Genomic DNA, 26211 nt, shown 5'->3' on the forward strand with positions numbered 1-26211 from the left:
ATTTAAATAACAATTAAAATTTGGTAATAGCAGCTAAGACAGAGATGCATTTATATATATAAAAAAAATGTGCACACAGCATTTCTACTGTAGTTAGCTTGATTGAGAGGAGTTTCCAGGAGCTTCTTCATACTGAGTGCTATAGGGTGACCACACTGCTACCTTAGTAATAAAGTAGGTTTTATTTTACCAAATCAGGTTAAAAGAGGCAAAATTATCATAATAAAAGTTGTTCCACTGAATCTTCACTTGAGGACTCAATCTTTCACTAGTTTTTGACTATAGCTAGTTTATACTACTACACACTGATGCTTTTTTCCCTACAGGATTACAGACTATGGGGAAAAAAGTATCTAGATTTTTAATGCACGGAGCTGGTGTGTGCAAAGCATGCTATTTGTGTCAGGTGTTGCAAACTACACATAAGCTTCTAAACTGCCTCAGTTATAAAAAAAATAATAATTTGAAACACTGCAATATGTAGCTGTTTTTACTGGCACGAAGATCTGATATAAAGTGTAAAAGATTGACTGTACAGTGGCAGCATGTGGGGGAAAAAAAGTGTCTTTCTTGTCATGTAAGGTGGTCATCCTGTGTGCTTGCTCTCACTCCCCTGCTGGAGATTAACTCCCACTCTTACGAGGATGAGAATGTGACTTGTGCGGCAGAGAGATAGCAAACAAAGTTGTAGAAGTAATGGCAACGGGGATCCATGCTGAGCACTCGAGCCTTACAGTCTGACTGCTGTGCAGGACTACAGACCAGGAGGACTGTCCTTTAAAAAGTCAATTTGGCAGAGTTTTATTCTTTTGCCATATTTCCTGTTTTCACTTCGCCTTCAAAGGAGTTTGGCGGACTTGCATCACACTGGTGAAACTCATCCTGTGTTGTTGTAAAGCTGCCAAATTCCTGCTTTATAGTTTAGGCTCTGTAGCCCTCATCTACTCGTTTATTTCCTTAATTTTGGCAGCGACTTGCATCTAACTCACTATGATCTCCTCTGGCAGAGCTCACTGTGAAAAAATGAAGGACAGCAAGCATATATTTTTAAAGATAAATTGGCTAAAGAAAATTTGCTTTAAAGTGACACAATGAAAGCTGTTGCAGTGAAAATGTATTTAGTGGCATTTATTGGCGTTGCATGTGTTTATGCAGCACATAGTTAATTACTGAATGTATAGTATGGTGAAATAATACATTTTGCAGCGTTACTACTTTGGAATTTTTACAAATGCCTCTCTACGAAAGCTTAAGGGAAAGTGTTGCAGAAATTGAAGTAATTAACCTAAAATCATGTGATGTGATGAAATAACATTATTGGTGTAACACAAAGGCAAAATAAAGCCAATGCAAACCTGCATCTGTGTGAAGCACAGCCCTGCAGCATCGGGGACCTTGCGCTCAGCAGTGCCTTTGGCCTTTCTGCGCCAAGGCCAGAAACCTACTGAGCTCACCTCACTATCTCTGCTTATTCCTGCCACATCTGAGCAGAGAAGACAGCGTGTGTGCGAGAGAGAGACACTGACAGAGAAAAGGAGAGCCTTCATTCTCCCTCACTGTGGATCCTTGTCTACCCCCTGCCTCCACTCCCACTGTGATTTCTCACACTGGCCTGTTTGTTTGCAGAGATTCCTGCTCTTTCTTATCACCTCCTCTGTCCCTCCTTTTCATTTTCTCCTACCTTATGAGGAGGTCAAGAGTTAGAGGAGGGGTGGAGACAAGGTCAGGTGGCTAGAATGAAAGAAGGAAGGAAAAAAAAAAACAACAACGATGAGCATTAAAACGGATAGATGGTCTTTTCATTTGCTGCGGGTGTCTTTAACCTCGCTGAAGCTCTCAGGGGGCTATGCAAGCCAACTTCCTTGACCTTAAGGCTGTTCAGCTGAGCTGAATGTGTGATGATATATTTCACAGAGCTTTGATCATCTTGCCACTCTTCTCATTCATTTTATTAATCTCTCTTATTTTTGTTTGCATATGAATAGATAATCATGGCTTGAACGAAACAACAGCAATAAGTATAGAGAATGTAAGTAAACAAAAGGCATTCGATATACATAAAGGACGTTATATCATGTCTGTGACCTTGAATAGATGATAACAATTTAAAAAAAACATGGTGTCCATCTATTCTAATAATTTCTACTGTAAGATGATGGATTCAATGGTCATAAAAGTCCACGATAGATTCACTAGTGAACATGATAAATCCTTTTGAAATATTTTAGCGACCATACAGTTTTGCCAGGTTTATATTAGAGATTTAAGTATTTTAGCTTTCATTTACAAGTAGTCATAATTCATTGTTGTTTTTATTGCGATATCCCCATCATGGGCTTTATTTTCACTCGAGCTTTGTGTTTTTAATGCAGGATTTATGGCAACTCCTGGACACACGTTCAGGTCTTTGTCAATACCCATAAACAAAAGCTTGTATTGGTCAATTATTATGTCCCAAAGCAAGCGAGGTTCTGGGAAGTCTTTACAATAGGAGTTATTAGAGAAGAAACCCAGACCTTCTGTCTACCAGACAGCCAAACAGCCTTGTCCTCTGAAAGCCATTAAGACTTAAAGATGAGGCTATAAAAGCAACCCCAGCCAGCTCGATTACTGGATGCCCCATCTCTGTCTGTCAGTCAGTCCGTCAGTCAGTTGATGTATGTCTCTGGCCCTCTTTGGTCAGCTTTAGTATCACCAGAGGGCTCGATAATTACTGAGTTATTATCTCAGTAAGTCCAGAATGAATTTCATCCCAATGGTAATGGCCATGTAAGTGATTTTCTGCTGCTACAATGATTTGGTGAGGGGGGGTCCGGGCCTCTAGGGTGTTCGGATAATTATTTTTCAGATACAGAAGTCTAACGTGCAGCAAGAAATCCTGTGGAATTAAAGAAATTAATATTTTTGACTCCTGCTTGGTCTTAAAATGCACTCCACAAGGGAGGAACCTTCGAGATGATTTGATTAATTTTATGCCATGTTCATTTGACATAAGCTTCCATAACAACTACTGAGGATTTTACTAAGCAAACTGTGCCAGCTTTACTTTACTACCACTTTAATCCCAGGGGAAATTAAGATTTTTGTTGAGCGTTTATATGTCCAGTGTTGCTTCTATATCACATACGCACACTCTCCTTGAGTGACACTTGCTTCCTAATTATTCTTTAATATTCACGTTTGCCTTTGAAAACTCTCATGAAATATGAATGAGTTTTCTCCCCCATTCTGTTTTGACTTTACTTCCACAGCCTCCCCAATATGAGCTTTTATGATGTTAAGCTGCCATCAATTAGATCTCATTTGATCTGTTCCCTCCCCAGCTTGACGGTACTGTGCACCATTGGCGGGGATGGTGGGTTGGGATGTAGCCCTCAGCGACTTGCTAATTAAACCAGCAATTAGGCCTAATTCTGGGCTTCAAATGAGCTCCTTAGTGAGCCAGGTGTGCCAGACAGTAGTAGAGGACAAATTTCGCTCATTCATTTACTGGCTCTTTCTCAATTTCCATACTTATGCGCTGTTTGACGTATTTGATATAATGTGTATCGGCCAAAGAGTGACTGCCTAAAAAAAGTGTTACCAAAAATGGAACTTAATTAAATTTGCAGCAAGTCTCAGCATGTTGCTAGATTTGTTGTGGACATAGTGCATCACATTGAGATGGCAGGCTAGCTTACAGTTCATTGAATACATGGTATCAAACACTTTTCTGATACTATCATCATGATATTTATTTTGTTTGTTGTTTTTTACCCTTGCTTTCAAGAGACACTTAAAATATATGTATATGAAAGACACACATACTGTAACCACTGGACAAAATAAAAATGTAATTTTCATTTTGTAATTAAAAATACCATATATAATACCATACCATATAATAACAACAATTAAACATAATTATAGTAATGATGATAATGACAGGGGACTGTCGTTATTATTATAGTAATGATAGCCCTCTGCCTCCATTCATCTGTCTCCATTCACCTTGTACACTTCACATTTTCAGTACAACTCCAGTCATGACACCTACAGAAATACTCTGATGATTTTGCAGCAGCTGGATGTTAAAGTGATGGGCAGGAGGAGGAGTACAGACTGCTGGTGGATGATTTTGTGGAGTGGTCTGGAAAAAGTCTTTTGCTTCTAAATGTGAAAAAGACCAGTGAGTTGGTGATCGACTTCAGAAGGAAAAGGACAGCTACACAGCCTGTGTCTAACCTGTGACAGGATGTTGATATATAGTGCAGGAGTACCTGGGTGTCCACACGGACAACAGTCTGAACTACAAGACATACTGGACACAGAGGTTGTAAACAAGAAGAGGATGAACAGATTCTATTTGCTCAGGAAGCTGAGATCCTTCAAATAGTTCGACAAAATGTTGGGGATTTTCTATCAGTCTCCTGTGGCGAGTTCAGTGTACTTTGTTGTGGACTGGTGGGGGAGAAGCAAAAACACTGGTGACACCAAAAGGTTGAATAAACTAATGTGTGATTGGCTGCAAACTGGTAATTATGGTAGAGAGGAGTTTGCTGAGCAAACTGTCATCCATTATAGATAATCCTGACCACCCTTTGCATCACTTATTGGACAGGCAGGAGCACTTTCAGACAGACAGACTGAAATAGCTCCACTGCTATAAAGACAGGAAATATTATATACACATGCTTTTACTCCCTATAAAACTGTGAAAACCTATCATTTGTTTTAGGATTTCAAAGTTTTGTGTTTTTTTAAAGTATACTTTATAAGATAAGTTATATCAAGAAATTTTGGCAAATGCTCTTGACTTCTTTAAAACATCAGAGTTAAGAATTGGAGTGCAAGATTAGAAACCTGAAACATATCATCATGTCCAAATATGGTATTCCTAAGGATTCAATCTGAGATTACGTCTTCAGATTTTGCATTTTCACAGACATTCATCAGGAAATCAAAAAACAATTGGCTCATGAGCTCTGCAATTTTCACTGATGTTTTAATTGTTTATGTACTGATTAAAAAATATGATGCTAAGCGGTAAGTTTCGGAGGTACTGGTAGGTCGATTTCGCAACTTGGAGCTTCTTTTAAAGATTGAAAGTTGACTTTTTATTTGTGATATTAAAGTAACTTTTTTTCTAGGGATGATATTTTCTCCCAATAAAATAATTCAATATTTTTAACTCAAAATTGTGCGAAGAAATTTGCAGTTTATTTTTAACCCATTAATTTTAGTAGCAGTCTTCCCTTCAGGCTGTCATCTACATACTATGGTGACAGAATCAAACTTGCAATTGAACCCAAGACTCTGGGGATGAGTGATGTCTATGCTAATACTGCAATGGCTAATACCAAAATATTGTCTTTTCTTTCTCTGCAGTCCACATCAATACATTTTACATGCAAACATATTTGACTGCACGTGAGTATGTCCCTCATAATAAGACATAAATGCACTTTGAGTGAGTTGCCTTAGTGCATAACTACAGTTCCATCTGTTAGCTTTAAGTGGAAAAGGGAGTGAGGATAGTAGCTTGTGACGGGCGCAGATGGCCTGTTCTTCCTGATACTGTTTCGCTGCTGGAGCCGTCAGTAGAGAGAATGTGTGAATTAAAAAATCCCAGTCGAATAATAATAAACCCACAGTACAACTCTGCAGGTTCTCAGCTACGAACTGTAGACTAGGATGGGCCAAGTGAGAGGGGATCAGAGTGAACTCAACAAAGAGATAGAGTTGGAATGGTGTGAAATGTGTGTGGGAGGTATTTTGCATTTGTATATTGTAGAAGAAACGAGGGATTAATGTGGCAAAGAAAAGAGATGAAATAAAAGCACACCCAACGTGGTGCATTTGTTAAGTGAGGTAAAGGAGTAAACAAAAAGAGGCTTGCTGTGTAGAAGAAAAATGAGGAGAAAATGAGTTGGGCCATGTGATTTCTTGAAGGAGAGATGTTGTTTGAAGGGAGGGGTGGCAGACAGGGAGAGATAGGTTAGAAAGATTAGTAGTAAGAGGCAAGCAGGAGGTGAACAGATAGAGGAGGGATTACAGGAATCCCCTGACCTCACCAGGCAGCCATTAGAGCAAAACTAATTACCAGCCAACGACCCTGGAGATAGAAGTCAGTGCCCTGCCATACCACACTCCCCACACTTGCCTTTCTCTCCTCACAAACGTGTGTGCATACTTAGTTTCTTTCTCTCTCTGTCCCACAGATCCAATCCATATGATGTATGGATGTATGGGAGCAATGGGAAAAGGCTAATCACCTTCAAGAAACAAGATTGGGAAAGAGAGGTCACCTTTGCAAGACCTTAACTGGACCAACTTCTCTCTTTCACACATTTGTATATGATGTAGAGCACCTCCCAGTCAATGTATACAAAAAAAATCACTTGTCTTCTTTTCAATATGGTCTGCAAAACCTTCAAAAATAAGTAATAGTATTGGTCTTTTTTCTGTGTTAAGGTGCATTTCCAAAGACACATAAATATGCAAAAAACAACAAGCGGACGATCCTGTATGGGCAAGAAATGGGTGACAGTGGGAAAGAAAAAACTCATTTTTAACAGGAAAAAGCCTCTGGCAGAACCAGTGTGTTACCATAAATACATAAACTGAGAAAAGTGAGAAGGTTGCAAAGAATCAGCCTACATTCCCGAATGTCAAGGAATGGTGGTGTGTCAAGCAAATTAACTGGACGAATCAACTTGCTTAAAGAAAGGACTGGTTTAAAAGATACAGCCACACATCACTGGTGCACCTTTACCTATTGTGTGGTACATATTTGATCCATTGCAATAAATCTGTGGATTAGTGTGGGGGTCACTTCACCCCACAGAAAAAAAGTCCTAATGACCTTAGAGATTCTGCGTGTGTGTGTAAATGATCAACTAGTAAAAAATTTGCCATGGAAATTTTGTACTTGCAGGCATCATTTTGTTGATCTTTGAGGTCCAACACTTAGTATCTGCAAAAAGTACATTAATTGTGTTTTGCATTTCATTCTATACTGCAAGATTTCAAAGGTCTGCATGCTAATCCATCAGGCTGATAACGTTAGCTCAGATTGACCTTCATCAAAACTGATAACCGTTAAGATCTTAAACTCGTATTTTTTCTGTTGCTTTTCTTTATTATTTACAGCCATCATTTCATGTAAACAGAAGCAGAATGAAAACATGCAATAGTTCATTATTCTTACTGCATCAAAAAACATTGGAACTGAGATAAGAACTAGAGCTATGGGTTATGATGTAACCTGGAAAGTTTAGCTCATATTTTTCATATTTATTGGTGAGCAGTTTGGGTTTTAATAGGTGGCACGGGAATACCAGAGACTGAAATGTTTTTTTTGTTGTTTTTTTTTGAGTAAGGTATCTCTTAAAAGCAAAGCCCTTGAAATACTGACTTTTTGTTTGTGGACCCTGTGCTCTCAGCAAGGGCTTTCACTGCAATCAATATTTGATAAAGCCAGAGTCAGGGACATAAAAAGGGGTGCCACACAACCAGCCGTTAAGCTCTGTTAGGTGTCACAGTCCCTTTTTATCACAAGGCTTGGGAGACTGCAACACTGGTTTGCCTCAGAGCTTAAAGGAAAATCACACAGGTAAGTCAGAGACATGATCAGACAGAAAGACTTTATCTCTTAGGCATATGAAATTGTATATAGGCATAATAGTCTCTATATAATCCGGCCTGTTAGGGACACGAGGTTAAATTTTTGATATTTCTCCTCCAACTCTCAGTTTTCGTTTTTAATCTGAGCGGTGCCTTTCATCAGTCAGAACAGATTCTTTAGACTGTCTAAAGATGTCTGTTGAAATCTTGAATCCATTGCCTAAGACAGCTGACTTTGTTGGCGAGCTCTGAAGTTCAGCCATCATTATGAAGATGTCACCTTCATTATCTACCTGAAAACCCCTGCTTCTTTTTCTTTTTCTTCCAATGTGTTTGAAAAATACCATTCAGTATTATAAAAAAATCCTCTAACAATGAGTGAAAAAGCAGGGAAATGAAGCAACAGTTGATGAGTTGCCAAATCCAACAGCATTTATGTAACTTTATCAAAAGTTTAGGATGAAGTTGTCAGTCTGTATCTCAGTCTTAAACAAACTTTTTTCCCTTTTACCATCATTGCACCGGTTTGTGTGGCACGGGTTCCACAGCAGAAATGTAGTCCCAACTTTCAGCTTCTGTTCTTAAATGTTTATTTTGGATTGTTGATCAGTGATTTCACTAATTTATTTGTTAACCTGAAATGTTAAGTGCCATATTTTAAGCAGTTTTACTTGTCTTTTCATGCAATAGATGAACAGATAGATTCAATATGCCTTGGCTGACTGTTTAAGGTGTAAAACAGTAAGAGAAACGTGTTTTACTCATGGGATAGTGAGTAACCAGTGATCAGTCCATGATCTGCTTTCATACAATTTAATAATCGTACAGAAAACAGATAGATTATGCCAGGATGGATGTATGGATTTTGTATTTATTGTCATATCAATCTGATGTTACTATAGGAAGTGTTGAGCACTGAATCCCTGTTAACAATGTTCCCTAGATGCCAAACATAAGGTATATATGCCTCTAACCTTCCCCCTAAATTACACCCACCAAAAAAAATGTCCATCTGTCAGTGACAAGAGGCGACAGATGTTTACACCCCAACCTCAGGGTACAAACATTATGTTGTCGCCCTTTTAATATTTATTTGCTGCAAAGACAGCGAGACAAAAAAAACTGCTTAATTACAATTGTAAGCATTTTTTTCACTGACAGTCTTTCATGTCTGTGTAAAGACAACATTAGTAGGCAAGGATGGTGAATTGTTATGTTTCTCATTAAAAGCTTATTTAATTGGATGCTGTTTTATCTTATGTAAGCGCCACTATCATGCAATTAAAAGATAGCCTTGCAGTATGATGTCAATATTTTCCCACTCATTCTCAAATAAAATGCATACAAATGAATACAAATCGTGAACGTTTATTCATGCAGCTATAGTGTAAAGTAAATTTGTCCTGCAGTCTCGGGGATGTTTTCTGTAAACACACCAGGTAAGCACATATACCAGCTGAGATGTAACGCTACAAATTGTGCATACTGTAAATACAATCAGTACCCTACAGAGAACTCTGATGTAAGTCTTTATAGTTTGTTTGCCTGTTTCCCTTTTTTTTTTTTTATCTCTGCTGTATATATGGGACTGTGTACAACACTTTACGACTTATACCTACCACATGCTGGAATATTTGATTGCTTAAAATTGATTTTTATCAATTTAATGCAGTGACTGTCAAACTTTTTTACAGTGCAAGGCTTGAATGACAAATGTAGAGTCCCATCCAGGGACCCAGGCTCATTAAAACATATTACTGCTCCTGTCATGTGGGACCCACAGGCAGTAAGCCTCTGGCCCACTTTGGGTATGAATAGTTAAATAGTTCATGACTCATGTTGAGACAACCCAAAAATCTTAATTACAGCATTGTTGTCTGTGCGTGTGTGAGTGTGATAGTAACACTATGATGATATTAAACTTTCATAAGTGTTAAAAATGGCTTAAGGGTTTGTTTTTTTTTAATGCTGGTTGGAGTGAGGTACCTTGCCCTTGTCGGTGGTCAACACACCTGGAAGGAAGCTAAAGCACAGAATCTAAGCAATGTAGTACTGTGCTACTGTGGAGGGGACCTGTTGCAAGTACTTTTACTACTTTGTTAAGCTGAGTTTTGTCAGTTTTGAAAAATTCACGTATTTGAAATGTTAAAAAAAGAAAAAAAAACATGTTATGGAGAATCATTATATTAAATCTTTTGAAGACATGTTAAGAAACTTACTTACTAAGCATTACTGGTTAAAGCTTAGATTTTTATTTATTTATGTATTTTACTTTTTTCTTAGAACAATTTTATCTTGTCACTTAAATGAAGCAGTGAGTCTGGGATTTATTTGAATAATTTGTTACTTTGTTGATCTTTTTTCTAAATGTTTTAAAAATAGCCAGCCCTAAAAGAGACATATTTTGCTGCAGACCTGCCTGTTAGTTCAATGTTTATTCATGGAATTTGGAATTTTGGAAACCTCATGTGTAATGCTTCTATCTAAAACAAAGCACATTGCATGTTCAGAAAATATAAGAGGTGATGCTGGTTACGTTTGACTTTCCTCCAGAGCCTCCTTTCTATCAGGACTCTGTTCAGCTCTGTCATTGGCTTACTTTTATTTGCTTGTCTCTCTCTCTCCTCTTTTGAATCAGGTTTCTGATTGCTTCTACATTTGTTTGTCCCTTTTTTCCCTAAAACCTCTCCTGCTTTTGCTTTTTGCTCTCCACTTTTGTCCTTAAGCCTCTATCGTTTCCTTAGGGGTTTTTTTTCTGCCCTCGTTGCTTAATTTTCTCCTCCCTTTCTCTCTCCTGGTCCTATCTGCCGGCCTTTCCTGACACAGCAAAATTAGTTAGAACTCATCCCATTAACTCAGGTTCAGCCTGTTCAGGAACAAGCTGAGGTATTTGTGTAGTGGTGTGTGTCAGCACAGTGAGAGATGCTGTAAGGACGCAATGTACCATCCTAAGCACGAGTCCATTCCCCCTCAGGATCTGACAGTCCATCAGGACAAACAGCTGTTGGAATGGAGGAAGTTTTGTTGCATGATGAGAAAATGACAAGGAAAGAAAGAGCTAGAAGGACAGGAAGAGAAGGGAGAAATGACTCGTTTAGGAGCTGAAAAGGTCTCAGGAAAAGATGGAAAGGAACACAGACATTAAAATTTGAAATAAATGGAAGGACTGCAGGTATGTGGTTATTTTGACTGACACAAAGTCAAACTACATCAATAGAAAACCACAAGAAAGAGACATCACAGTGTTGACTCACTGGGAAGTGCCTCCTGGTTCAAGTGAAGTGAATAACACCGCAGCAGTGAAAAGAGAGCTAAAGTAAGACACTTCTGGTGGCGGCGTGGGAGCAGAAAGGAAATTATTATAAACAGTTAAAAAGAAAATAAAACTAAGAGAAAACAAACATGAAGATCGTGAATCAACACTTCAAGGTACCATGCTGCAGCTGTGAAGCGCGCGCAAGTGTCTCTTTAACGATTCAAGGAGGCAGGAAAAAAAAAGCCTTTGATGGTGACTTCATGCTGCAATTACAGTCTGTGAATTTAAGCAATGAGGTCACCACAAATCTGATTAAATATGCTCTTGTGATGCTCCAACTGCCCCACAACCCAATATCTTGGTTTATTAGAAGGCTATTTTGTGGCATCTTTAAAACCTGATCCTTTTTTTTTGAGTGTACAAACATCTGATGGTGTTTTGTGAAAATACATATGAAAGGTCATAATTCGACAACGTGAACCACAATCAAAAAAGAAACCCTTTGCATCTACTGAATTCCCATTTACCCTTGAATAAAGATGTTTACAAGACTTGCTTAGTCTAGAGACAACTTTTAACTTACAGGTCTAATCATGCAAACGTGTCAGATAGAAGCTTTAGTTAAGAGATGAAAAGGAACAGGACAAAAATAAAGGACATTTTAAATTCAGCGAAAGAAGTAAATACAATGACCTAATGAAGCAGGCTGAAAGAAATTACTCAAGCTTTTTTTATGTCCTAATTTGCAATGAAAAAGAAAAGGACAGAGGGAAATGGTTTGGAGATTAGCATCGAGCTGCGTAATGAGAACAACACATCATCATCAGCTCACCTCACATCACTTCTTTCAGCCACCTGAGGACATGACACACACACACAAACGCACGAAATGCCATCTGTTCGGCTGGCCGGTGTCATCGCTTTGCTTTGGGTCCAGCTCTGCCTTCGAGCATGCGCACGCATACACGCATATCTAATTAACCCCAGTTTCTTTATGAACCCCTCATTCTGCTCATTGGCAGGTGGTGTTTGTCTATTAGGGGTGGAAAAGGTGGCTTACCCCCATGCAATATCAATTGCTGCCAAAATCTGGAGGGAAAATGAGGTTAAATGAGGGTCTGATGCCATATTGGGCTTGTGTTCATTAGCTTTTGTTCATTATACTATTTGATGTCTAAACAAGAACCATTGAAGTCACCTGTATATGCAAAGCTCTAGTTAAGGTCTACAAGAACATCCCAAAATATGAGACTTAAGTACCAAACTGTATTTTTGTAAGCAGTCTAAAGTTGTGCCTAGTTGTGATGCCTGGATCCATCACAAAAGATGTATGTTCATACAGCATAGAAAATGTAGTGAGTAATACATATAGTAAAAATGCTGAGATGACTGAATAGAACTGCAAAGGGGGAAATGACCACAGATTCATTTATTCCCAGGACACAGTGCTCATGTTTTGGATCACACTCACCTTCAAACTGTACACTTTGGTTTTATGGCTGCATGTTACACTGTTGTGATGTGTTTTAAGTAGTTCTTGTCAACAACATTATGCCCTAATGGCACACATACACTAAAATGGCCAAAGAACAATAAGAGCTACTCTGTCATGGTTAGAAATGGAAGAAAAGGCAAAACAACTACAACTCATTAAAAATCATGAAATTAAACAGTTTTATCAGGTAGTGCTAAAATATCAACATTGATACTGAATATATGTTGTGAAATAGGATATGGTTGAGCTGTGACTACTCTTGAGTAAATGATAATGATGAGCAATGAAAAAAAATATATAAATATTCAAAGATTTTTCATCATTTTTCAAGGTACACACTTGTTGCTCCACCTGTTTTGAATTAGTACACAGTATAAAACTGTGCACAGCCACACTAACTGTATCACCATCACCACAGTGGCAGATTTAACCAGTGTTGGGAAGGTTACTTTTAAAATGTATTCCATTACAGAATACATGCCCCGAAATGTATTCTGTAACGTATTCCGTTACGTTACTCAATGAGAGTAACGTATTCTGAATAGTTTGGATTACTTAATATATTATCATGCTGTTTACAACTACATGAATGTACAATTGCTGTGATTTATTACTGTTACTGAAGGTCCGCGGCTCCGAACCGTAGTAAAGGGACCTCTGACTAATACGGCGGGTTCGTGTCGGGCTCGTAGCCGAAAACTAGCTTTACTTTGTTGTCTGGGTCAACTTTGCTAGCGAGAGACAGAGAGAGGCGTTGAAAGGCTGCTCCAACAGAACTTATTGTTTTTGGAGGAAAACACGAACACGGTGTACAGTCGAGTCTTAATAGCTTAATTACAGCTGGGCTTGTCAGGCACTCTTCTTGGCTGCAGTGGTTATTATTATATTTACATGCTTCCAGCTCCCGTTTTTGCTCGATGACAGCTCGTACTTTTCCTTTTTCTCCCTCCTCGCTCACAGACACATAACAGGTATGGCAGTCCATTCTCCCTGCAGCACGGACTACACTGCCTATGATGCTACATTCTTTAGAGCTATACCGGTAGCATTCTGCCTATTAGCTTAGCACAACAACAATAAAAAGGCCTCTCTCACCCAGGAAACACGCAGAGAGAAAGCGTCACCCTGTAACCATGGCAACCGTAACGCTGCCGCCTGGAACAACAGAACGTAGCTGTCAAACAAAACCCAAACAGGCCTGACCGGCCACAATATGAAACAGGGAAGTACCGCCATGTAATCCATTTTTTTCAACAAAGTAACTGTATTCTAAATACCACCTTTTTAAACGGTAACTGTAATGGAATACAGTTACTCATATTTTGTATTTTAAATACGTAACGGCGGTACATGTATTCCGTTACTCCCCAACACTGGATTTAACTTATAGCCTATTAAAGTGCAATGTTCCTATTTGCTACCTATTTGAAATGAGAATTTAAAACAAAGCTCAGCTGAAGCTGGTGGGAATTGTTGGCACTTGCTGTAATGGAAAGGTTTGAGATTCTGCTACTTCTCTGTTCCCAACTGACCTTACAGAATAGAAGGCTCCATATTGCCTTATTCTGTTTCTGTGCAATCTTTTAGATACACCACATGTTGATGTCCAAGTTATCTTTTTATTACACAGTGTTCTAACAGCATTCTGTGACCATGTCAGATAGATAACTTGTCTCTATGAATGATTCCATGCTTGTAATTCATCTTCGTCAGAAAACAAGCACGCCGCTGTCGTGGTGTCTGCACTGTTGTTTGACCCCTTTGCAAAGGTAAATAAAACTCATAAAGACAGCCTGGTTGTGTGCACCTCAATTTATTTCAGATTTTCACAACACTCTTTAGCCATAAACGAACAAAATGCTTTTTGTGCCTGATTTGGATTTTTGTAGTAACTCTCGAGGAGTGTTGCATCTTGTCTAGTAAAACCATCACCTGATCAAATCAATCCCCTGGAGAATTGTTCAGGAGATGTAGTCAGGGGAAGTCAGGGACCATAAATGTTTAAACAAAATTTCCATTTATTGCAATCCATCAAAAAGTCATTGCGATATTCAGTCCAGACAAAATGGTATGTGAGCCAAACCACACTGCAATCCTAAATGCCAATCTGCTGCCTTGGTTAAAACGAATCTATAGTCAAATATCTCATAAAAACAGTTGATGACAAATAGATGAGGGAGATGCTGAGGAGCCCTTCAACAAAATGGATACACGCATAAATCAGCATCCACTGAAGCTGCTAAATTAGAATATTGTGCAGGAGAGTTGGTGGATATGTGAGAGTTTCAAGTTAAACGTCAAGGACACCGAGTCAGCTGATCCTATTGACAGTCTCAAAGACGGGAGAAGGGAGACACAGCAGGGTTAATGGTTGATTCATCTCGTCTTTGAAGCACTCTTCATTCAGTTCCACATAGAGAATCTTTTCTGAGATGAAAGTGGAGTTGATCTTGAGAGGAAAGTCCAAAGTGAAGTTGAGAGGCAGCCGGGAGTTTTGATGGAGACATCCATTTGACAGGGCTATAGTTCCTCCTTTATTTCCATTGATGGCCTGTCACTCACGCTTTCATTTCCTGTCTGCCTGTTTACCTGCCTCACCTGCCTGCAGGTCACTTTCTCTGCTTATACAACTTTTTTTTATTCGTTTTAGTGAGATGACAGACTAGACACACTAAAAAATTATGCATGTGTGGGTTGATTTCCTCTGCCACAAACACACAAATGGGTGTCTGTCTCATTGCCTGTGTGTAACTGTCATCCTGTTTAACTCTCTGCGATGACTGGCCCATTTCACAACACTAACTGACCTTGCGTGCCAAGAAGAGAAACATTACACAGCTGCTCCCTGCCATGCTGGCAGATATTACCCATACTCAGGTTCTAATTTCTCAGTTAAATACAACAGGCAGCAGAGTGCACTGAGATATGGAGAGAAACCACACTTGCCTTAATTTAGACATAGCTAAAACACATAAAACGTAAGTTAAACTGCACCCAAAATGATCCAACCGTTATACCTGAATGGTCCATATTGATCCATAAATCATTTAAGCATAAAAACTCAAAAGATGAACCAATGCTGTGTCTACACAACAAATAGTTTAGCAGAGAACCAATTTTAAATTGTAGCTTTGTACTTTGATTCTGTCAGCCAGTTGCGAAAACACACATTGATGTCGGGATCTTTCAAAAATTAATGGAAATATAAACACAGAAAAGTAGAGTCAGATTTTGATCCAACATGCAGTACTGTCTGGAAAGCACCTTCATGGCAATGGCTTAGTTTTTAAGCACACCTGGCTGGAAAACACAATGGAAAACTATCAGTCATAGATTGGCCTCCCCAGAGAGACAATCTCAACATTACTGAAGCAATGTGAGATCATCTTGATAGAGAACGAAACAAAAGGTGTCCAACATCCAAAGAAGAGCTTTGAATGTCCACCAAGAAGCCTGGAGAGCTATTTCCGAAGACTTCCTGGTCTAAGAGAATTAAAGACATAAAGAAGTGAAGACTTTAACGGTATTGTATATAAACTTTTAAATAGACTTGTTGTAGGCCTGTTATGATTTTCCAGATCAGTTTATTATTATTTTTTTTAGTACAATTTAAACTTAGAGCAGAATATTATTATTATATTGCTCATTTTCATTTTATATTCTTATTTACACCTTAGAATAAAACTGGGTCTGAAACAAGCTATTTTAGCTTCCCTTCAATTAAGCACACTTTCTAATTGGCTGCCCCTCACAAACAGAATGTGTGATCAGCAAGTGGGTGGGGCTTCTCTGCTCAAAGCCAACAGATGAGCTGTCTATGTTAGGGATAACTCTTGACATGGTCCTTGACATCATCAGGAATAAAGATCTTTGGAGAAAAGCATCAACAAAACAACCATTGTCTGATGCCTGAGCTTCTGGTTCACTGGGATTATGTTTACACTACACTAATCTGGACATTTTTTTGTAATAATTCAGCCATTTTAAAAACATATAAAGGCATGCAATTTTTTTTATTCTTCAATTTGTACAAGCACTTTTGACTAGGTATCTTCAAACCATGAAAACACTGCATTCTTAGGTCTGAAATATCACGACCTCTGCAAAGATCTTTCACTGCTTTTTTCCCCTGTATGGTATTAAAAAGGTATTCAGTCGTTGAATTGAACTTGGTAAGCTCTATAGAAACTTAAATAGGTACCGTCACAAGATAAAGACAAAAGTGGCACAATGTGAAAAAACAAATTCTTTTAGACCTTCGTTCATGCTGAAAAGGCTATAAAGGATTTGATGAATGCTTTGGGAAAAGGGAGTAAATGAACCTTGGGTTTACAACTATTTTCTGACATTATGTTTATGCATGTGTGCTATATGGCTGACATAAATATTTAAAAATACCTCTTCAGTTCCAGTAAAAGACAAAAATCTAAATATTCGATTTACCTTGTGTGGCTTTAACTTATTGTTTGAAAGTTTCATTTGCAAAGTACTTCTTCATAATGTCTCGACACTTTAAATGGACAGCAGGAGAGCTACAAATTGGTAATGAGTGAGAATATGTAACTGTGAGCAGATTTTGTTTTAAGTAATTTTGTTTCATATATTTGGTTTCTTGGTGGTTGGTCCTTTTTTGCATTTAGTTTGAGGAGAAGCAGGTATAGTTGTTCTTTAATTTATGCATTTTATTCTAGGACACAATTAACTGGCAGATACACATGCACAAACTCTCATAGCAGCTGTTACTCCAGCTCTTGTGTTTAATTGTGTGATGAGTGTTAGGTAAACTGTGAGTTTTTTTACTTAAATTTGCATACCTTAAGTGTTGTTTGTAAATGAGTGGGTATGAATGTGCTTTGGCTTGGAGTAGAGCAGTTTCCAAACAGTTTAAAAAAAAAACCCAACAACAACAAAAAAAAAAATCAACTGAAAATTTAATTAAAAAATGGATTTAATAAAAGGGAACGATGGAAAAAATGACATTGAAAAGTCATAAACAAAGAAGGTTAAATGGGTAAAAATAAGATAAGACATACGATAAGAAGAATAGAGGGAAGCAAAATGATTGGGAAGAATGAAGACTGCATCACAGTAAACAAAGTCAGACGTGAAGGGAACAGGAGCCACAAGAGAAAGAAGGAGGGATAGTCGAGGAAGAAACAACAGGTGAGAGCGAGAGATAGGGAGGTCTCGTAAAGTAAATAGCGAGGTGAAGAGGCTGGGAGGGGAAGAGATAGTCATCCTCCTCCTGTAGGACTAAACAGTAATAATGAGAGACAGCCATAAAGGGAAGCTGGTTAAGGTGTTGAGGGATAGATACAAAAGAAATGATCGTGTCTGGCTTGTGCTTGTTCTGGCTGGTTGGGATGCTAACTATGTCGGGTCCTTCAGGACCAAAACACAGGTACCTTGAAGTAAACACAATTGATGAGGAATTATAGAGGAGGTGGAAGGAGTGAATGATTGAGAGCGAATGAGACAAGCCATACTGCCAGAATCTTTCCCCTCACGCTCCGTTTCTCACAATTTTATTTTGTTTTTTTATTGTCGTTATTTTCCAAATCTCTATCCACTTTTAAGGAGTAGTGAACCACATTCATATTTAACCGGTGAGTGGTGAGTGGCTTATGTGGATGGTGGAGTGAGGTGGTGGCTGTGTGACGCTACCTAATAGAGTCATTTTAATGGAAGCTGATGATGATTGACGGCCACGCACGAAGCTGGTAACACGTTAAAGGTCACATTAGTTACTTCTGCAGCAGAAAAAGGTGAAAAGTGGGTGGATGAGAGAGAAGGTGGGAAGGGCTGCGAGAAAAGGCAATCAGGCAACAGAAAAAATCTGTTGCCTGATTGCCCGTGAAGAAACGAGAATAATAAAAGATCGGGAAAAAAAAAAAAAAAAGCTAAGCCAGTTGGAAGTTTTCTAGCATAGAAAAGACAAAACAAAACACTGAGACAAAGAGCTTGTTTCTATTTTTTTCTTGTACTCAAGAATATGTTTTCTTAAGGTGCACATTGTTTTAGTGATCACTTAACGAGGGATCGTTTAGTATAACTTTCATGCCCTTCAAATCCTACACCTACACCATACAGCTGTAGAATTGCCAGCTTTTGTGAGTCTGCCTATCCATAGTTTTCACGTAAAGTCAGAGCTACTGGAATATGCCCAACTGGCGGAAAAAAACGTTACGGTGGTTCTTTGCCCTACGGGCATCCTTTTAACGTTTTCCGGTTTAACATAGCCAGAATGCTGCATAGTTACTATTGGATACGCTAATCAACATTTATTTACAGCTGCTTAAAGTGCAGAATATGGCATCAACAAGTGAACACACCTCTCCTAATCTTGCCTTACAGGCCAAATCACACCAGTCCCTGCTTTTCCACAGCAGCCCGGGCTGTCACTGGCGGCTCATTTAAACTGTAGGAAGAATTTACTGACATCGGAAAAATACTTGGTTTACTTCACTGTTATGTGGCATTAATATGACAAATGAATACTAGGGAAACTTTTCTGGCCCTACACTGTAAATGTTCAGGTCAACAAACGTAGGATTTTTGTGTTTAAGCTAGCTATCGAAAATACATGTAACTGCCTGTAGTTTAATTTTGCACATTTCATAAATGAAAAATACAAATTACAGTTTTTAACTATTTGATTCTAATGTAAAACAATCAAATTCACCACAATAAACATCAGAGATATATTCTCTCCCATGTCCCAGGTTTGCTCCTGCACCTCCTGCGTGTAGGTTATGTCCGAAACACCTCCTCTAGGAAGCATTCCTGTTGGTACAACCTCAACTGTCTACTTTCGATGAAGCAGCTCTAGTCTGACTCCCTTCTGAAGAACCACCTTTTAACGGGTATCACGGTTTCAAGGGTAGCGTGTTTTCATGAGTGGCACAGTTTCACAGGCAGCACGGTTTCACGGGTAGTGCGGTTTGTCACACCCGTCACACTGCGCTGCTTGACATAACACTGTGCTGTCTATGAAGGTGTATGCTGTTTGTGTGAACTTACCATGTGAGATCCTGCGCCAGATGTAAACCTAGGAAACGGAAGCTGTTCCCTCTTTACACAGCAGTGCCGTTGATGGTGATTGGGGTATGTGCTCTTCTATACCTCCAGAAATCCACTATCATTTCTTCTGGTTTAGTAATATTGAGGGTGAGATGTAGTCTTAGCACTGGAGTAAAAAGGCACTGACATCCTCCTTGTAAACTGTCACTCACCATTGCTGTGTCATCTGCAAACTTGAGAATGAAATTGTAGATTCTAGTGGCCGTGCAGGCGTAGGTGTAGAGTGAGGACAGGAGAGAGTTCAGTATACGCCCAGTTCACACTGCGCTGCCGTCATACCCGTCACAACACTTGCACCTTGCTGCTGTCTGCGAAGGTTATATGACGTCACATCAGTCACACAGATTAGAAACGCGCTGCCGTCACACTGCCCGTCACACCTGTCACACCGTGCTGCCTGCGCGTTTTAACTGGCAGCGCGGTTTAACGGGTATCACAGTTTCACGGATAGTGTGTTTTCATAGGCAGCGCGGTTTTACGGGTAGCGTGTTTTCACGGGCAGCGCGGTTTCACGGGTAGCGCGGTTTACCGGGTAGCGCGGTTTACCGGGTAGCGCGGTTTACCAGGTAGCGCGGTTTTACGGGTACCACAGTGTCATGGGTAGCGCGGTTTGTCACTCCCATCAAACTGTGCTGTCTATGAAGGGGTATGTTGTTCGTGTGAACTGACCGTGTGAGATCCTCCGCCAGATGTACAGCTAGGATACGGAAGCTGTTCAGTCTTTCCACAGCAGCGCCGTTGATGGTGTTCGGGGTTAGGCTTTACTACACCTCTAGAAGTCCACTATCATCTCTTCTGTTTTTGTGACATTGAGGGTAAGATGGTACACCCCTGACGTAACACCGCACTGCCGTCTGCTAAGGCTGAATGACTTCGCACCGGTCACACCGCACTGCCGTCACACTCGTCATACCACTCAGCGTGACGTAACAAGGTGCTGCTGTCTGCGAAGGTTGCATGACGTCACATCGGTCATACAGATTAGAAACACCCTGCCGTCACACCCGACACACCGTGCTGCCTGCGCGGTTTGACTGGCAGCGCGGTTTAAGGGAGAACAGGTAACACAGTTTCACGGGTAGTGTGTTTTCACAGGTAGCGCGGTTTCACGGGTAGCGCGGTTTACCGGGTAGCGCGGTTTATCGGGTAGCGCGGTTTACCAGGTAGCGCGGTTTATCGGGTAGCGCGGTTTACCGGGTAGCGCGGTTTACCGGGTAGCGCGGTTTACCAGGCAGCACGGTTTCACGGGCAGCATGGTTTCACGGGTACCACAGTGTCATGGGTAGCGCGGTTTGTCAGTCCCGTCAAACTATGCTGTCTATGAAGGGGTATGTTGTTCGTGTGAACTGACTATGTGAGATCCTCCGCCAGATGTACAGCTAGGAAATGGAAGCTGTTCAATCTTTCCACAGCAGCGCCGTTGATGGTGTTCGGGGTTATGCTTTACTACACCTCTAGAAGTCCACTATCATCTCTTCTGTTTTTGTGACATTGAGGGTGAGATGGTACACCCCTGACGTAACACCGCACTGCCGTCTGCTAAGGCTGAATGACTTAACACCGCGCCGCCTTCTGTGAAGGCTGCGTGACTTCGCACCAGTCACACTGCACTGCCGTCACACCCGTCATACCACTCAACGTGACGTAACAAGGTGCTGCTGTCTGCGAAGGTTGCATGACGTCACATCGGTCATACAGATTAGAAACACCCTGCCGTCACACCCGACACACCGTGCTGCCTGCGCGGTTTGACTGGCAGCGCGGTTTAAGGGAGAACAGACGCTTTTTGAGGAAAACAATTTTCTAGTGCTTGTGTTCACAATCTACATACAACATACAACTTTGACTCGAGCTTCGCTCGAGGCATGTTGGCATATGACAGGAGGGGCAAACAGTTACTACCTTCCTGTCTTAGTTCCCATAGCAAAGGTAACACCTTTTTCAAGTAGGTGTTGGACAGTCACATCAGCCGGTGGGGTTTTCCTCACTCTTGGAAGTCTCATTGCTGCTCAGTTTGGGGCTTTCACTGTAGTATAAGCTCTCTCTTTTACGTGTAGCATAACCCCAGAGGTCTCAGGTAGATCTAGTGAAGTCTCCAAAGTTTGGATAACTTCCAGGCTGGGAAGCTTCCCATCGACATGACAAATAGAATCTTTTTTCTTAAAGATGACTGACAGTGGCCCTACTCCCTTTGATGCTGTATGATGTATGAGCGCGTTTTAACTGGCAGCGCGGTTTAACGGGTATCACAGTTTCACGGGTAGTGTGTTTTCACAGGCAGCGCGGTTTCACGGGTAGCGCGGTTTACCGGGTAGCGCGGTTTATCGGGTAGCGCGGTTTATCGGGTAGCGCGGTTTATCGGGTAGCGCGGTTTACCAGGTAGCGCGGTTTATCGGGTAGCGCGGTTTACCGGGTAGCGCGGTTTACCGGGTAGCGCGGTTTACCAGGCAGCACGGTTTCACGGGCAGCATGGTTTCACGGGTACCACAGTGTCATGGGTAGCGCGGTTTGTCAGTCCCGTCAAACTGTGCTGTCTATGAAGGGGTATGTTGTTCGTGTGAACTGACTATGTGAGATCCTCCGCCAGATGTACAGCTAGGAAATGGAAGCTGTTCAATCTTTCCACAGCAGCGCCGTTGATGGTGTTCGGGGTTATGCTTTACTACACCTCTAGAAGTCCACTATCATCTCTTCTGTTTTTGTGACATTGAGGGTGAGATGGTACACCCCTGACGTAACACCGCACTGCCGTCTGCTAAGGCTGAATGACTTAACACCGCGCCGCCTTCTGTGAAGGCTGCGTGACTTCGCACCGGTCACACTGCACTGCCGTCACACCCGTCATACCACTCAACGTGACGTAACAAGGTGCTGCTGTCTGCGAAGGTTGCATGACGTCACATCGGTCATACAGATTAGAAACACCCTGCCGTCACACCCGACACACCGTGCTGCCTGCGCGGTGTGACTGGCAGCGCGGTTTAAGGGAGAACAGACGCTTTTTGAGGAAAACAATTTTCTAGTGCTTGTGTTCACAATCTACATACAACATACAACTTTGACTCGAGCTTCGCTCGAGGCATGTTGGCATATGACAGGAGGGGCAAACAGTTGCTACCTTCCTGTCTTAGTTCCCATAGCAAAGGTAACACCTTTTTCAAGTAGGTGTTGGACAGTCACATCAGCCGGTGGGGTTTTCCTCACTCTTGGAAGTCTCATTGCTGCTCAGTTTGGGGCTTTCACTGTAGTATAAGCTCTCTCTTTTACGTGTAGCATAACCCCAGAGGTCTCAGGTAGATCTAGTGAAGTCTCCAAAGTTTGGATAACTTCCAGGCTGGGAAGCTTCCCATCGACATGACAAATAGAATCTTTTTTCTTAAAGATGACTGACAGTGGCCCTACTCCCTTTGATGCTGTATGATGTATGAGCGCGTTTTAACTGGCAGCGCGGTTTAACGGGTATCACAGTTTCACGGGTAGTGTGTTTTCACAGGCAGCGCGGTTTCACGGGTAGCGCGGTTTACCGGGTAGCGCGGTTTATCGGGTAGCACGGTTTATCGGGTAGCGCGGTTTATCGGGTAGCGCGGTTTACCAGGTAGCGCGGTTTATCGGGTAGCGCGGTTTACCGGGTAGCGCGGTTTACCGGGTAGCGCGGTTTACCAGGCAGCACGGTTTCACGGGCAGCATGGTTTCACGGGTACCACAGTGTCATGGGTAGCGCGGTTTGTCAGTCCCGTCAAACTGTGCTGTCTATGAAGGGGTATGTTGTTCGTGTGAACTGACTATGTGAGATCCTCCGCCAGATGTACAGCTAGGAAATGGAAGCTGTTCAATCTTTCCACAGCAGCGCCGTTGATGGTGTTCGGGGTTATGCTTTACTACACCTCTAGAAGTCCACTATCATCTCTTCTGTTTTTGTGACATTGAGGGTGAGATGGTACACCCCTGACGTAACACCGCACTGCCGTCTGCTAAGGCTGAATGACTTAACACCGCGCCGCCTTCTGTGAAGGCTGCGTGACTTCGCACCGGTCACACTGCACTGCCGTCACACCCGTCATACCACTCAACGTGACGTAACAAGGTGCTGCTGTCTGCGAAGGTTGCATGACGTCACATCGGTCATACAGATTAGAAACACCCTGCCGTCACACCCGACACACCGTGCTGCCTGCGCGGTTTGACTGGCAGCGCGGTTTAAGGGAGAACAGACGCTTTTTGAGGAAAACAATTTTCTAGTGCTTGTGTTCACAATCTACATACAACATACAACTTTGACTCGAGCTTCGCTCGAGGCATGTTGGCATATGACAGGAGGGGCAAACAGTTGCTACCTTCCTGTCTTAGTTCCCATAGCAAAGGTAACACCTTTTTCAAGTAGGTGTTGGACAGTCACATCAGCCGGTGGGGTTTTCCTCACTCTTGAAAGTCTCATTGCTGCTCAGTTTGGGGCTTTCACTGTAGTATAAGCTCTCTCTTTTACGTGTAGCATAACCCCAGAGGTCTCAGGTAGATCTAGTGAAGTCTCCAAAGTTTGGATAACTTCCAGGCTGGGAAGCTTCCCATCGACATGACAAATAGAATCTTTTTTCTTAAAGATGACTGACAGTGGCCCTACTCCCTTTGATGCTGTATGATGTATGAGCGCGTTTTCACGGGTAGCGTGGTTTCATGGGTAGCATGGTTTCACGGGCAGCGCGGTTTCACGGGCTGCACAGTTTCGTGGGCAGCATGGTTTCACGGGTACCACAGTGTCATGGGTAGCGCGTTTTGTCACTCCCGTGAAACTGTGCTGTCTATGAAGGGGTATGTTGTTCATGTGAACTGACCATGTCAGATCCTCTGCCAGATGTACAGCTAGGAAACAGAAGCTGTTTTCTCTTCCCACAGCACATCGGGGTATGTGCTTTACAACACCTCTAGAAGTCCACGATCATCTCTTCTGTTTTTGTGATATTGAGGGTGAGATGGTTCTCTTAGCAATAAAGTTTAAAGGCACTGAGATCCTCCTTGTAACCGTCACCAAACACTGTTGTATCATCAGCAAACCTCACAATGAATTAGGAGATATTAGTGGCCGTGCAGTCGTAGGTGTAGAGTGAGGACAGGAGAGTTCAGTATCCACCCCTGACGTAACACCAAGCTACCGTCTGCGAAGTGTGCATGACATTACACCGGTCAAACCGCGCTGCTGTCACACCAGTCACATCCGGGATTAACCTTTGGTGATAAGACCCACCATTGTTGTATGGTCCGCAAACTTGACAATGAAATTGGAGATACTAGTGGCCGTGCAGTCGTAGGTGTAGAGTGAGGACAGGAGAGAGGCTACACCGACGTGCCGTCTGCGATGGTTGTATGACGTAACAACGCACTGCCCTCTGCGAAGACTGCATGACGTCACACTGGTCACACCGGTCACACCGCGCTGCTGTCACACCCAAGACACCGAGCTGCCATTACCCCGGTTACACCCGTCACACCGCGCAGCGGTCATACCCGTCACACTGCGCTCCGTGACGTAACACTGTGCTGTCTATGAAGGCGTATGCTATTTGTGTGAACTGACCATGTGTTCACACCGTTCACACCAGTGACCCAGTTCACACTGTGCTGCCGTTACACCCGTCACACCAGTCGCACCTTGATGCCGTCTGCGAAAATTGTATGACATCACATCAGTCACACAGATTAGAAATGCGCTGCCGTCACACCGGTCACACTGCCCGTCATGCAGTGCTGCCTGCGTGGTTTAGTTAGCAGCGCAGCTTAACGGGTATCACGGTTTCCCGGGTAGAGCGTTTTCATGGGCAGCATGGTTTCACTGGTACCGCAGTGTCACGGGTAGCGCAGTTTGTCACTCCCGTTAAACTGTGCTGTCTATGAAGGGGTATGCTGTTTGTGTGAACTTATCATGTGAGATCCTCCGCCAGATGTACAGCTAGGAAACGGAAGCTGTTCACTCTTTCCACAGCAGCGCCATTGATGGCGATCGGGGTATGTGCTTTACAACACCTCTAGAAGTCCACTATCATCTCTTCTGTTTTTGTGACATTGAGGGTGAGATGGTTCTCTTAGCAATAACGTTTAAAGGCACTGAGATCCTCCTTCACAATGAAATAAGAGATACCAGTGGCCATGCAGTCATAGGTGTAGAGTGAGGACAGGAGAGAGCTCAGTATACACCCCTCATGTAACACCGCGCTGCCATCTGCAAAGGCTGCGTAACGTCACACCAGTGACATCGGCTACACAGGTCACACCTCGCTGCGGTCATACCCGTCACACTGCGCTGCGTGACGTAACACTGTGCTGTCTATGAAGGTGTATGCTGTTTGTGTGAACTTACCATGTGAGATCCTGCGCCAGATGTAAACCTAGGAAACGGAAGCTGTTCCCTCTTTACACAGCAGTGCCGTTGATGGTGATTGGGGTATGTGCTTTACAACACCTCCAGAAGTCCACTATCATTTCTTCTGGTTTAGTAATATTGAGGGTGAGTTGTAGTCTTTGCACTGGAGTAAAAAGGCACTGACATCCTCCTTGTAAACTGTCACTCACCATTGCTGTGTCATCCGCAAACTTGAGAATGAAATTGTAGATTCTAGTGGCCGTGCAGTCGTAGGTGTAGAGTGAGGACAGGAGAGAGTTCAGTATACGCCCAGTTCACACTGCGCTGCCGTCATACCCGTCACAACACTTGCACCTTGCTGCTGTCTGCGAAGGTTATATGACGTCACATCAGTCACACAGATTAGAAACGCGCTGCCGTCAC

The sequence above is a fragment of the Neolamprologus multifasciatus genome, chromosome 22, assembly GCF_963576455.1.
Source record: "Neolamprologus multifasciatus chromosome 22, fNeoMul1.2, whole genome shotgun sequence".
NCBI lineage: Eukaryota > Metazoa > Chordata > Actinopteri > Cichliformes > Cichlidae > Neolamprologus > Neolamprologus multifasciatus.